At 42.7% G+C, this 13,710-nt stretch overlaps 1 protein-coding gene across 2 annotated transcripts in view; it reads left to right on the top strand.

The window, feature by feature from the left end:
• The window catches only part of GRAMD1B (GRAM domain containing 1B), a 228,332-nt gene that overhangs the window by 30,694 nt on the left and 183,928 nt on the right, over nt 1–13,710 (top strand). Inside the window, exon 1 of one of the 2 annotated variants that reach the window (XM_070490045.1) lies at nt 11,563–11,816. The exons of the other annotated variant lie outside the window; for it this stretch is intronic. The gene's annotated coding sequence lies outside the window, so the exon portion shown is untranslated. Of the gene's footprint in view, nt 1–11,562; nt 11,817–13,710 lie in introns of those variants that run through there. 2 annotated transcript variants of the gene reach the window in all.

The raw sequence follows: 13,710 nt of genomic DNA, 5'->3' as shown, positions 1-13,710 counted from the left end.
TTATACCCCCCAAAGTACCCTTTTTGATCTAGTGCCGTAGACTGAATATTTATGTACCCCTGCAAATTCATGTTGAAACCTAATCCCTAATGTGATAGTGTTTGGAGGAGGGCCTTTGGGAGGTGATTAAATCATGAAGGAGGAGCCCTCATGAATGGGATTGGCGCCCTTATAGAAGAGACCCCAGAGAGCTCCCTTGCCCCTTCTGCCATGTGAGGACATGGGAGAAGATGACCATCTATCAACCAGGAAGCAGGCCTTCTCCAGACATTGAATCTGCTGGCTCTTTGGTCTTCGACTTCTCAGCCTCCAGGACTGTGGGAAATAAATTTCTGTTGTTAGTAAACCACCCAGTCTACGGTATTTGTTACAGTAGCCCGAAAGGACTAAGACAGAAACTGGTACATGGAATGGGGTATTTTGAGATATCCTTTCTAAGGTGAAGGATGAGTTGAATCTAGCCACTCCTACAGCCAAGAAAGAGGCACGATGCCTGGTGGGTCTCTCTGGATTTTGGAGGCAACATTTTCCTAATTTGGGTGTATTACTCCAGCCTATTTACCAAGTGACCCAAAAAGCTGCTAATTTTGAGTGAGGCTCAGAATAAGAGAAGGTTTGCAGTGGTCTAGTCAGCTGTACAAGCTGCTCTGCCACTTGGCCCATATGATCCAGCGGATCCAGTAGTGCTTGAAATATCAGTGGCAGAGAGGGATTCTGTTTGGAGCCTTTGGCAGGCCCCTATAAGTGAATCACAGCTTAGGCCTTTAGGATTTTGGAGGAAAGCCTTGCAATCATCTGCAAATAACTACTCACCTTTTGAGAAACAGCTCTTGTCTCCTACTGGGCCTTAGTAGAGACTGAACACTTGACTGTGGGACACCAAGTTACCATGAGACCTGAGCTACTCATCGTGAGCTGGGTATTAACTGACCCAACAAGCCATAAAGTTGGGTGTGCACAGCAACATTCCATCATCAAATGGAAGTGGGATATACATGACTGGGCCTGAGCAGGCCCTGAAGGCATAAGTAAATTACATGAAGAAGTGGCCCAGATGCCCATGGTTCCCACTCCTGCTACATGGCTTTGTCTCTCCCAGGCTGCACCTGTGGCCTCTTAGGGAGTTCCCTATTATCAGTTGACATAGGAAGAAAAGACTCAGGCCTGGTTTACAGGTGGTCCTGCCATCTCCATGCTGGAGACCCAGGGAAGCTGGTGGTATAATTCAGTCCTAGTCTGAAGGCCTGAGAACCAGGGGAGCCAGTGGTGTAGGGCCCGGTCCAAGTTCAACACCCTGAGAACCAGGAGCACCGACGTCCAAGGACAGGAGAAGATGCGTGTCCCAGCTCAGGCAGAGAGCAAATTTGCCCTTCCTCTGCCTGTTTGTTCTGTTCAGGCTGTCGGCAGATTGGATGATGCCCACCTACACTGGAGAGGGCTTTATTCACTCTACCGATTCAAATGCTAATCTCTTCCAGAAGCACCCTCACAGACACACCCAGAAATAATGTTTTACTGGTTATCGGGGCATCCCTTAGCCCAATAAAGTTGACACATAAAATTAACCATCACAATGTGCAACATTTTTTTCTTTGAAATAACCTGACTCACAAATGCAGATTATAGATGATAATTTAAAAAATAGCTATATTTATGAGGAATTTAAAATTATGGACTAAGAACAGTTTAGTGGATACCAGGGGAAAGGTGGGGTGGGGGGTGGGCACAAAGGGTGAAGTGGTGCACCTACAACATGACTGATAAACATTAATGTACAACTGAAATTTCACAAGATTGTAACCTATCATTAACTCAATAAAAAAATAAAAAATAAAAAATAAATAAATAAATTAAAATAATAAATAAATAAAAAATAGCTATATTTAGTATGGAAAGGGGGAAAAGTAGTAACTTTATAGTGGAGAAACTTGACAAACACTACCTCAGCCAAGTGATCAGAGTCAACATCAACAGTAATAAGTCACGTTGACGGTGTGTACTCTTGATATGATGTGTTGAGAATGGCACTTCACCTCTGTGGTCTTTCTCCCCCACACCCATAAGCTGAGTGTAGTCATGAGGAAAATGTCAGCGAAAGATCCCAATTGAGGAACATTCTGTAGGATACCTGGCCAGTATTCTTCAAAACTATCAAAGTCATCAGCAATAGGGAAAGTCAGTCAAGAGGAGCCTAAGGAGACATGACCAATGAAGGTAATGCGGTGTCCTGGATGGAATCCTGGAATGGAAAAGGGACCTTAGGTAAAAACTAAAGAAACCTGAATGAAGTATGGACTCTAGTTAATAGGAATGTATCAATATTGGTTCAATAATTGTGACAAATATACCACATGGATGTAAGATGTTAATAATAGGGAGAAGTGGGTATGGAGTACATAAAAACTCTGTGTATTATCTTCAGAACTTTTTTGTAAATCTAAAACTATTCTAAAATAAAAAAGTTTATTTTAAAAATAGCTATGTTAAAATTAATTAATTTTTTTTAAAAACTGAGGCCCTCTGGCTTGGAAGGAAACTCAAAGACTAGTCCAATGGTTTTTAATATTTATTCCTTTACACAAAAATACTTTATTTAAGCAAAATATTATGCAGAAGTCAAATGATATACAAATAAGTGTAGATTTGCTCTGGCTGAAGTGGGAAAGAGACCCGGGCTCCGCCTGTTTGGTCCCCTGCCTCACCTCCTGCCTGCCTCTGAGGCAACACTGAGGAATGCCCAGCATCCTGTTGGCATGACCCTGCTCTCCTTGGGTCCTCCCTCCCCCACAACGTCCCAATATATCTTTGAACACCTCCAGAAATGGGTACTCCCACTCCAGAGACAATTTTTTTATCTTTTTATCACTTTTTACAACTGTTATGATTCTTTGCAATTTTTTTTTTACATTGAATCAAATCTATTTATAATTCTGTCTATTGGCTTTAGTCCCATACAGAATAAATGTCAAATAGAGTTTTCCCATGGTGATTGTTGAATTTTTGAAGACAGATCCTTTTTCATCTTCCGTACCCCCATGGCTCCTTTCTTATATTATATAGGATAGATATTGCCTGTTCCTTCAACTGGTTGTCAGTGGCAGGGTGTCATGCCATTGTTCTTTGTCTCCATACAGGCCAGTCTCTTAACAGCTCTACATGACCCCATCTATAAACTCCCGGTTGGCTTCACTTTCTTCCCCATCCCACTTAATTCTATGAGCCTTTACTCCAGCCACTTTCTTCCAATACCCTTAACTCTCATGCCCATTGCCTTTTATTGAACCCACCTTGCAACCTGGGTTTTCTCACAGTGACTATTTCAAATCTCCTTTACTCCATTTTCCTCAAACCCCTATTCCCACCACTGGCCCCACTTCATCTCAGCTGATAAATTCTTAGTAATACTTTAGAATAAAACAGAGAAGTCATGAGATGAGGAATCCTTCAACTTCTTAACTTCATACCTAGGAGCCTACCTGCAGCTCTACTCATCCCTTCCTCCTCCCCTCTTGAGGTGCCTGTCTCCTATCTAAGGCTACTTCCACCATCAGTGTTTTGGATCTCATCACTCTTGCTTTCTAAGACCTTGTTTAATCTATTGCCCTTATATATCTGACTTTATGTTCCCTCGCTGAAATTGCTCTTGTCAAGATTACCAAAGTCCTCCTTGGCATCTTGATTTTACTTAGTTAATTATTTTATCAAGTATTTACAAAGTGCCTACAATGCACCTGACACTGTACTGTGCAGTGTGGCTGCACCAGTGAAGGCAAGTGGAATCAATGTGTGTGTATGGAGCTGGGGGATTTGGGAAGGAGATAATAAATAAAGGAGCAAGTAAATATATAAAATATCAGGCGATGCATGATAAATGCTGAGAGGAGAAATGAATCAGGGTGAGGCAGAGGGTTATTATTTTAGATAGGGTGATCAGAGAAGTCTTCTCTGAGGAGTTGGCATCTGAGCTGAAATCTGAATGAAGTGAGGGACTGGACCATTCTTAGATCCTGGGGAAGAGCACACCAATCATGAGAAGAGCAAAGACAGTGACCCAGAGTTAGGAATGAGTGTAGTATACTTGAGGAACGATCAGAAGACCCATGTAGTTGGGTCAGAGTGAGCAAGTTAGAAGGATAGAAGAGGAGATTGGAAGGAGAGGCAAGACCAGATCACATACCTTTGACCTTTGAAACATATTTTTGTTTTCGCTTCTAGATTTTTCTCCTCCTTCCCTTGCTACTCCTACTCAGCTTCTTTTGCAGATCCTTCTTCTGCCTGTCCTTTACTTATTGGTGTTCAGCAAGATTCTATCCTAAGCCATCCTCAGTTCTCTCTGGACATACTGTCCCTGGACAGGACACAGAGCAGCCACTTAATAAAGGTTAGTTGGTTCTGATTACTTTGAGTTCCATATCCATTCTGGTAACTCTTCTCAGACCAAACTCTGGTTTGTCTTTAGATCAATTGAATCGTGGCTCAATATTTATATATGATCTGACCAAGCAAGGATGAAAATGGGATTCTCTCCTCCTTTATTTTTAGGTTCTATATTTCTATAAATGTATCCCAAGTCTGTGTCTTAGTCATTGCTATAACTTAATACCTAGCACGGTGCCTGGGTGATTGTTGAATAACTTTATGAATCCAATAAAAGAACGACAGAACTTACTTGTTGACGACCAGTTCATAGTGTTAACTAATAGTGAATATTGCTCTTACCACACTCTTATGCTCCTAGAGATAAATTTTCAGACCTTCACAGGCTGTCTCTGTGTCTGTGTTACATTTCTTCTTGTTATATTTGACTCATTGTTTCAAGATTTCAAGATTTTTAGACATTTTGCTTCAACCACTGTGACACTTTCCCTTGGAGTTTTACATCATCTTCAATTTTGACAAGAATGCCTTTGTATCTTAAATTCAGTCATTGATAAGATTGTTGAACAGGATGAGGCCAGAGACATGGAGAGCCTTCCAGATAATGTGATAATTTCTAAACCCTGTTCTATGACTAATAATCCTGCTTTTAGAATACGGAATCATTTAGTGGATGCTAGAAGGGACGTTGAAGATCATTAGTCAGGCCTGCATATTTTGCAGATGAGGAGACCAAGACTCTCATATATTAAATACTTTCACCAACATCACACAGTTAATTAGCAGCGGAACTGGGAGGAGAACTCAAATGCCAGTTACTCTAGGTTTCCATGGGAAATTCATTTTTATCCTTTCCTTTTTATTTCTATGGTCTACTATTTGATCCTGTGTAACAAATTACCCTAAATCTACCCCAAACAATAATAAGCATTTTTATCTCATACAGTTTCTGTGGGTCAGAAATTCAGAAGAAGCTGGGCAGGATGGTTCTGGCTGAGGAGCTCTCATGAGATTGTGCTTAGATGGTATCTGGGGCTGCAGTCATCTGAAGTGTTGACTGGGGCTGGAGGATTCTGTTCTAAGACGGCTCACTCATAGGGCTGGCAGATTTGTGCTGAAGACGACAGGAAGTCTCAGTTCCTCACCACATGCACCTTTCCATGGGGCTGTTTGTGGGTCCTCACAACATGTCAGCTGGCTTCTCCCAGACCAAGTGCTCCAAGAGAAAGAGCAAGGCCGAAGCCACGGTGTCTTTTATGGGCTGGCCTCAGAAGTCACACTCTGTCATTTCTGTAATCAACTTATTCATTGTAGGAGGAGACTACACAAGGATTGAATACCATGAGTTGGGGATCACTGGGCTAGCTCACTGGCTGCCTACTACATTTGGCCAGCACCTCAGCTGAGGCTCTTTTTACTTTTGCCTGGAGTAAAGCTATAGCCTCTGAATGATCTTCCCATCTCTATCTCATTTCTTTCCTGATTGAGTGCAAATTCCATAGAACTACCTGGTGAGTCTTGGTATAATGCAACTCTGATAATATCATCCCTTATTCTACTCCTTTGCCCTCTGATTTTTAAAAGAGTTTAAAGGTTTCTTGTTGCTAAGGTGATCATATAATTTATTATCCAAACCATAGCACTTTTGAGAGTGAAGCTCTTAAGAGGATACTCCTGGCATTTATGTATGAACCAGAGATGTAAATAAATACTGTCTTGAGAAAACCAGACTTGGGGCTGGCCCATGGCCAAGTGGTTAAAGTTCTGTGCTCTCTGTGGGGTTCACTGGTTCGCATCCCAGGTGTAGACCTACTCCACTCATCAGCCATGCTGTGGAGGCATCCCACATTCAAAGTAGAGGAAGATTGGCACAGATGTAAGCTCAGGGCTAATCTTCCTCACAAAAACAAAGAGAGAAAACCATACTTATGGTTGCCCTATTACCTACAGTTAAGAACAAGAATATTATTCTGTCCATTTTTTTATACTGGCAAGAGCTTTCTTTTTCATCGTTTTCTCTCTATCGGTGTTGATATTCCTTGGGCTGTATCCAATGATACCCTTTTGTGGTTCCCAAGCATAGTCAGGCCTTCACGCATTCCTGCTTTTGTCTATACTTGTCCCTCCAAATGGAATTGCCTCTCCACCTCCACATCTCGTGGACTCCAACCTCTTCTTCAAGGAGGCAGTTGCAGCCTCCTCCCGACACACTGTGATCTTTCATCTTGAAACCCTCCTATTATTTTTTGCCTTTCACATCCTTCTCTTCTTTCTTCGTACCCCTCTTCTTTACTCCTTCTTTCCCCATATAATTACTAAGCATCTTCTGTGCTGAGCACTCTGTTAAGTACTTCCATGCACTTAGCATATATTTTTTTCTTGTAATTATTTGTGTACCTGTCCTGTTCCCATACCAGTTTATCATCCGTTGTGTATATCATACACATTTAGCAAAATCTCAATAAATGTTGCATGAAACCATTGAACATTGTGGGTCATTAATAAATTTTAGGTTAATGGAATCAAACAGGTTCTGGAAAGGTGATTTTGATTTTCATAGTAAGGAAGGGCTTTTCTATTAAAAGTGGTTTTCTTTCTCAGTTGCCACACAAATAAAATTAAATAGTAAAATTTTGGAAATGTATAGAGGGAAACAGTGGATCCTTTTTTCCTTTGACATCTTCAGATGCATACCCCCTTGTATATAGCCAAATGATGGCTGGACTCATTTCTTAAGGAGTTCATTTTTACTCCATTTTCCAGCCTTACCCAAAAGGACCAAAGAAATAACGGAGCTTCCCCAGGTGAAGTGTGGGTTTTACTTATTATCTGAGAAGTCAAATATGTTCAATTGTAATTTTCAACGTTGGCTATACATTAGAACCAACTGAGGAAAGTTTAGAAATCTCACTGTCCAGGCTGAACCTCAAAACAAATAAATCAGAATCTCTGTGGGTGAGACCCAGGCATCGGTATTTTTAGAAACTCCTCAGGTGATTCCACTGAGTAGCCAGGGGTGAGAACACCTGTGCTCAACCAAAGAGCCCTGGCTGGGTGGTGATGAGACCCAAGGTGCTCATGAGCTTGGGTAAGTTTCTTTATCTCTTCTGGCTTAGTAACGTCTGTGAAATAGGGTTTCCCGTACAAAATGTTCCAGTCCTGCTGAACTATTGAAAGAATCAAATGAAGTATCAGAGAGACAAGGCAATTAGAAATAAAGATTCTGAGAATCCCATTAGCACCGTCGGCTCTGGCTGCTATTTCTCAATAGTAATGGCTTGGTCACTCTTTGGAAAATGAAGCTGGGTTTATGAGTGTACCTCACTATGGTAGAGAGGAAAGCTCCTCTCCTCCTCTTTGCTGCTACTTCCTTCTCCCTTTACTAACCACCCTTCCATGGAAAAGTCTGCTTGCTGGTTCCCCTTCGTTCATCTCCATTTCCTGTGGCTTAGACGTGCTGCATTGCATGTCCCACTGCTTTACTGCCCCCTAGATGTGATGGATCCAGAGAGACCTGCATGTCCTCGATGCCAGGGCTGCCACTTCATGGTCTGTAAGAATATCTCAGTGCCTGGGAGACAAGGACTTTGCTTCAAAGGATGTCTATCCAATATTCTGTTGGAATATTTTGTGCATTTTGCTCTCCTTTGGACAGAGAGGAAAAAACAAAATGTTGCTCATTATCTGGCATTATGGGGATAATAATAGCTAACGTTTATGAAATATTTTGTGTGAGCCAGGATCTTTACTTGCATTATCCTATTTCATATTAGCGCCAACCCAGCAAGCTGGGTACTATCATTCTCCCCATTTTATAGATGGAAAAGCAAATATGTCGGGAGGTAAAGCAACTTCTTCAAGGCTGCTCAATTAGTAAGGGAAGGAGCTAGTACTTGAACCCAGAAAGTCTGAAAACAGAGGGTTTTTATTTTAACAACGTGCCTGGCATTGTTAAAAACAATTTATACTTTTTAACTCAGTTAATCTCCATGACAACCATATGAAGCAGGTTCTCTTATCTTTCATTTTATAGACGAAGAAGTGAGGGCACAGTGAGGTTAAGTAACTTGCCCATGGTCACATAGATAAGATGAAATTATTTGGAAAATAACTTGAAGGACGGCTGACCAAGCAGGAGCTCCAAATGGCACAGGATTCTCCTACTTCCCCCGCCCTCCCAAGGAGCTAAAGTAAGAAAAGAAGATGACCTTTGGCCATTCTGCCAGAGGCATCACAGTGATACCCGAGAAAGATGTGGTGCTTCCCAGGTTCCAAAGACTGTGTCCACTGGGAGCCTCATCCTCGCAGTAACCCTAGGGGGTGGGGGTGGTCACCAGCCCTGTGCAGAGCTCATCTCTGAACCTCTGGGCTCTCCTGCCTCACACAGGTGTTTGCCCATCCTGGTGGCTTCCTGGCACAAAGTGGCACCAAAGACCAATGGACACAGCGAGTGGTGCCCTGAGATTTCCTCCACCTGAAGACCAGAAGAACCAAGGGCAGGCAGGCCACCAGACTAATTTGATGAGCATGGTTTTTGATGAGAATGGCAGGGTAGAAGTGATGAGAATGGCTTAGGGTGGGATCCTAGTTTAGTGCTTAATGGGGAGGAGGAAGAGTGGCTGGAGAAGGCAGCATGCCCACGGTGAGTCACACTGGGGAGAGCAGCCAGCAGGCTTGCGAAGCTACACCTTCCACAACCATCCCAGTCACTGGTGTCCCAAAGGGGTCATGTTCTCATATTCCTTTTTTTGAAGGAGAAATCTGCCTGCTGGTTTACTTCTGTCCACATTAGGGACAGCTTTATTCCCAGATAGATAATAACAGTAGTAATAATAGTAATAATAATAATTATTATTATTAGCCAACTCGTACGGAGTACTTACTGTGTGCCAGATTTGCACTATGAACGCTGATGAGTTATCTTATTTAATTGTCACGATGACAAGGCAGGAACTATTATTATCTCCACTTAGTGGATGAGGAAAATGGGATGAGAAAGGTTAGCTGAATATCCCAGTGTCTCAGCCAGTAAGTGGGAGTCAGGACTTAAGGTCAAGTCTGTCTGACTCTCTGGCCAGAATAATCTTAGCCTTTCTGCCCTCTGCCTCCTGCCTCCTAGGAGTCAAACGAGCGACCTCATCATTACAGCCCCTGTAAGTTTCCAGGTTTAGAATTCCAGAATCCAACGTTCTAGCTCTGTAAGGAATTAAAGGTGATTTTTCTACTCTCTCATTTTTAGAAACCACCTCATTATAAAATAAAATACGAGTACAGGGAGTGACACGCAAGCCATAGAACTCCACGGACCATGTCGGAAGCCTTTCTACTACCCTGATCCGATCTCAGATGCTCCCCTCCTTGCTAGTCATCACCCTGCTGACTCTTGTAATCAATTTCTTGTGTTTATTGTTTTATCATTCAACTGCAGCTCTCCTGACATTCTATAATCTTTTCCATTTAAAAAAATCAACATGTCTTATATGTCCCTGTTACTCTCCAGGTTCACCTTTCATCAGTTTCTTTTCCTTAAACTTTATTTTTTGAAGAATTTAGGGCATTTGACCTGTAGAGTTTCCCACAGTCTCAATTTTGCTGCTTGCACACTTGTAATGCAGTTCAACATGTTCTCTGTCCTCTTTTATTTCCTGCAAATTGGCTGCTGGACCCAGAAGTTTGATCTGAATAGGTTTAATCTGAGATCTTTTTGGCCAGATCGTGGTGGCGGTGTGTGCTCTCCTCAGGAAGCACATAACGTGTGATTATCTCTCTTTTTGTGACGGTAGTAGCCACTGGTGCTCAATGTCTAGATTCATCGATTCGTTGGATGTTGCACAATGCTGATATTCCATCATTTCTTTTTCATTTATTTGTTGGAATACTTTTTAAAAGAGATGCTTCCCCTCCACAACTATTTGATTATCTAGTGTTGTAGTTAATACAGGAAAAAAAAGAGTAAATGCTTGATTCTTTTCTTTTATGGCCAGTTTTCAAGATAATAATGAATGCATTCCCTGAAGTACTGAAGGTGACCAGTTAATTTTTGTTGTGTTTTAAATATAATCTTTCATTTTAAAAAAGGGGTAACTGAGAGCCAGAGAAATTAAGTAACTGACCTAACATCACACAGTACATTGGCGGCAGAGCCAGGGTAGTGCTCTCCTGCCTCCCAGGTCATTCTCATCTTCCGCTTTCAGGAGCAGAACCCCAGACCCAGAACCCTGGGCTCAAAAGCTGTCTCCGAGAATATCCGAAACAAAATGGCCAATAAATGCTTGAAGCATTGTCCCTCTTCCTTTCCGACCATTGCCCTCCCCACTCTGCCCTGCAGCCAGGTTGAGACTCATTGGGAAGGGACGGGGACAGCCTGCACTTCGTGCACTGCTTCTGAGAGAGGGTGAGTTGCCAACCCTGGAAATCCTGGCTGGAGTCAGGGAGTCGTGGGAATGTGCCCAGGTTGCTATGGGCCCTGGCTGCCACAAAGCATCTCCCCTGCCAAATCCTGTCTTCTTGCTGATTCTCAGCAGGAAGATGAGTAGTCAGAGTAGAAGGTTCCCAGCCTGTCAGTTAGAAGGAAAATAGCTAAGAAACCATCTCCTCACCTTGTTAACTAGCTTAGCTTGAGCAAAATAGAGAGAATGGGAGAGTCGTTGGTACAGGTGGTCAGGGGAAGAGATGGGGGAGAAAATGATCAAATAGGGTTAGGATAAGGGAGAGTATGTTATAACTGTATGTGTATGAGAGAGAAAGAGAGAGAGAGGGACTGCCCAGCTCTTCAAGACTGTTCAGCGGTCTATCTGTTCACACCTACTTATGTAGCTGCTGACCTTCCCAGACCCACTTACTTGTCCTGGTGTCCCCCTTCCCTGTTCCTCTTCATCCTGCTGCTGTCCACCTCCCCACCCCCTACCTCACCCCCCTCCCACCCCCGCCCCAGACTCCTGGGCTAGGGGGAGAGTGACGGCAGCAGAGAGAGGTTGGTGACAGATAAGGATGTGCTCTTTTATGTCAGGATGCAAATCCCTGCTAAACTGTGGGTTAGAGGGCCAGTCAAGGACAAGGACAAGGCTGCTGCCAATGGCCCTGGTCTGTGTTCTGAAGGATACTGTTGTGGTTACGCTGGCTGGAAAGGAAGGTCGCGTGGATTGCATTCTTCAAAGTGAAATGGGACTTGACAGTGGGAGATGCTGTCTGTACTGAGTCATCCAACTGGGATCTTTGGGCCAAGAGGTCCCAAGAAGCTGTCACTTTAGTTCTCTTCCTTGCAGAAGATTCTGGAGGATGTCAGCCTTATACAAGAGGAGAGGATATAGAAGGCAAGATACTATAGTGGAATGCTTTTAAAGTTTCAGGTTGTGAAATTAATTTAGTGAGTTGTGATCAGAATATTATAAAAAATGAAATAGAACAGACAATAGACCGCGGTGCATTATATGGAGAAGGTGAGTGTTGTTTCACGAAACTCTTTTTAGTGTTGTGTGTGTGTGAGTGAGTGTTACTGGGTTACAGTGTATTTCTCACAGTAAGTCACAGCCAAAATCTTTGAATATCATTGCTCTTTTGGAAAGTATCAGGAGTGAAGACTTGGATTCATTGTAGGCTCTGCCATGAAATTGCTCTGTGACCTACAGGAAGTTGTTTAACCTCTCTGACCTTCATTTTCCTCATCTGTGAAGTGAATGAATGAAAGCAATTGAGATCAGGCTGATAATTTCTAATATTCCTTCCAGCTGTGAAATTCTATAATTTTTAAGATAGATGAGAATTCAGCCTGTTTTTAAAGGTTCTCAAGGAACCAGATGACATCCTTTCCAATATGCAATAATTTCCATTAAAAAGCATCTCTTTCTCTTTAGGCTTCATTCATTCATTCATTCATTCCCCAATATGTATTGATGTGTCAGACACTGTTCTAGGTGCTGGAGAGCCAACAAGTGGGATAAACCACCACAAACCCTGCACATGTGCTGCTTATCTGAGAAATCTCTGTAGCAGTTTATCATTTTTTCACTTACCACACGTTTCAAACAAAGCAAAATACAATTGAAAACCTTCTGTAGGCTCGAGAGAATAGTTATCGTTTTCTCAATAATTGGTTTGGATCCTCAGTTTCTTCTTCTGTGAAGTGGGAATGTAATCATGGAATGTTAGAAATACAAGTTTTGAAAGGGCTTCTGAAGGTTTTTTAAGCTCAGAAACGTGACCTGACCTGATAATCCCAAATAGATAGAAATCTGAATGTTCCAGACTGGAAATTATTATTTTCCATGAATGATCTTTTTTTCTAGGAGCTCTTGAAACCACAGAGCATTCACTGGAAGGCGATTCACTTTGAAAGGTTCAATTTCAGCTTCTTGACATTTTCATCAGTTCTCAGTCTAGAGATGAGAAGCCTCTTTTGAGGACTTCGGGAGTGGGGTGGCATCTTTCTGGCTGATAGGCCAAGGACTCCCTTTTCTGGAGGAGGGGATGGGTAAAATGAAACCTGCAGGTTCCTGCCTACCAGAATGCTCGAATTAAAAGCATTGGGAGTGCTGTGGAGACGTTGGAAATCCTCCTGGCCACTAGGGGGCATTAAGAACTTGCTGTTCCACACCTCCTGATGCTTTGCCATTTTTGTCTAGTTATAGGCTGGCAGTTTTAAACAGGGTTGATAAAATGACCTTTTCAAAGCAATTTGGGCCAAGTCAGAGCCCCTGAATGCCAGGCCTATAAGCAAATTGATAAGCTGATGCTCATTTCCCTCATCTCCCCAAATTAAACGTGCTGGACCAGTCACTGATTCAACAGGTAGCTACTGGGTGCCGCTCATGTACCAAGCACTGGCCTAGACTCTACAAACCCAGCCTTCATCAAAGCAAATCCTCTGCTCGCCAGGAGCTCACGTTCTCAGTTTTTCCACAGATAACAGGCAAATGGCTTCTTCCTCACAAGGGGGTCTCATGTGGTCCTGAATCCAAGGTTATGAGGCTGTTTTCTGATAGTGAAGTGAAGGCTCTAGGCGTTAGCCTCATAATCTTGACAACTTCAAATAAGAGAAGGTAGATCTCTGTGAATGGAGTTTAGAAAAGTGGCCTTTTGATGCCTTTGGTACTATAGCTAAACTTTGGAACACCAGTTGGAGTTGACCATGCAGCCTCATTGTGAGTCCTAAGCCAGGAATCAGTGCTTTGCCGTGTAAACTTGCAGGAGTCATGAGTCTTTGTGGACCCAAGTTTTCCTAACTGTTCCCGGAGAAGGCCAGGGCGCCAATAGAAAACTAAGTGAAGTGAGAGAGAATGATCTTATGGGGCGTTACTTGAGTGCTGAAACCCAACTGGGATTTCGCTGACCTTT

Source organism: Equus asinus, chromosome 20, assembly GCF_041296235.1.
Source record: "Equus asinus isolate D_3611 breed Donkey chromosome 20, EquAss-T2T_v2, whole genome shotgun sequence".
Classification (NCBI taxonomy): Eukaryota; Metazoa; Chordata; class Mammalia; order Perissodactyla; family Equidae; genus Equus; species Equus asinus.
Note: the sequence above shows the minus strand (reverse complement) of the source record. Positions and strands in the feature narration are given on the sequence as shown.